The sequence below is a fragment of the Mus caroli genome, chromosome 2 (genome assembly GCF_900094665.2).
Source record: "Mus caroli chromosome 2, CAROLI_EIJ_v1.1, whole genome shotgun sequence".
NCBI lineage: Eukaryota > Metazoa > Chordata > Mammalia > Rodentia > Muridae > Mus > Mus caroli.
The window spans coordinates 164,301,492-164,302,609 of NC_034571.1; the positions used below are offsets into that span (position 1 = coordinate 164,301,492).

Consider the following 1,118-nt stretch of genomic DNA (forward strand, 5'->3'; position numbering starts at 1 on the left):
TGTTCATGAAATCTTTTTTTTTTTTTTTTTTTTTAGGTTTTTTGAGACAGGGTTTCTCTGTATAGCCCTGGCTGTCCTGGAACTCACTTTGTAGACCAGGCCTGCCTCTGCCTCCTGAGTGCTGGAATTAAAGGCGTGCGCCACCACCGCCTGGCTCTGTTCATGAAATCTTATAGCGGCTTTAAAGTCGGTACTTTAAGTAAAAGCAGCTATAAGCAAGCACACACACCTGTAAGAGGGAAACATAACCAAGCCCTGTGTGCTGGTGTATCTTTTAATCCCGGCACCTGAGAGGTGGGGAGGGAAGGATATTGAGTTCCAGGACAGTCTGGTAAGACGGTCTTAAAAACAGATCTTAGTCGGGTGTGGTGGCTCACGTCTGTGATCCCAGCAGCAGCCAGAGGGTTGGGGCCAGAGAATGCCTGCTTGGAGTGGAGTCTGGGCTGCATAGCAAGACACTGGAGGGATGGCTCAGCTTGGAGAGCATGGGAGGCTTTAGCAGAGGCCCTGGATTCAGTTCTCAGCACCCCATGGTGGCTCACAACCATCTGTAACTCAAGCCCACAGCTGACATTCTTTTTCTGGCCTCCTTGGACACTAAGCATCCATGTGCACAGACAGGCATGCGGGCAAAATACCCATACGTTGTAAAATAAAAATAAAATCTTTAGACCCCTAAACCAAACAGCCAAGCAGGACTGCAGAACCAGGACACTGCTGCCGCCTTCATTTGTCGACTCTCCCTTTCTAGGGCTTTCCTTTCCTACCTCCCAAAAATAGTCGCATGCTGTAGCCCGGGTCGGCTTTGAATCAGAGTGTAGACTAAACATTAGTTACTAAGAATTATGCTAACCTTGGCGGTCACAATGGTGGTGACAGTGCAGAGCAGTCCCCTATCTTAGGGGATGCACACTGAGACATCACATTGTGATGTCACAACTGACTTTAAATGTCCCCTATCACCAATGTCCAGGTCTCTAGAATGGAGCTAGGTCCAGGGCTCTAGGATGGAGCTGTGTCCAAGGCTCTAGGATGGAGCTGTGTCCAGGGCTCTAGAGTGGAGCTGTGCCCAGGGCTCTAAAGTGGAGCTGTGTCCAAGGCTCTAGAATGGAGCTGTG

At 49.6% G+C, this 1,118-nt stretch overlaps 2 protein-coding genes across 6 annotated transcripts in view; one reads left to right on the forward strand and one right to left on the reverse strand.

The window, feature by feature from the left end:
* The window catches only part of Fam210b (family with sequence similarity 210 member B), a 14,732-nt gene that overhangs the window by 11,464 nt on the left and 2,150 nt on the right, over positions 1 to 1,118 (forward strand). The window lies entirely within an intron of this gene.
* The window catches only part of Aurka (aurora kinase A), a 14,606-nt gene that overhangs the window by 1,234 nt on the left and 12,254 nt on the right, over positions 1 to 1,118 (reverse strand). The gene's annotated exons all lie outside the window — the stretch shown is intronic.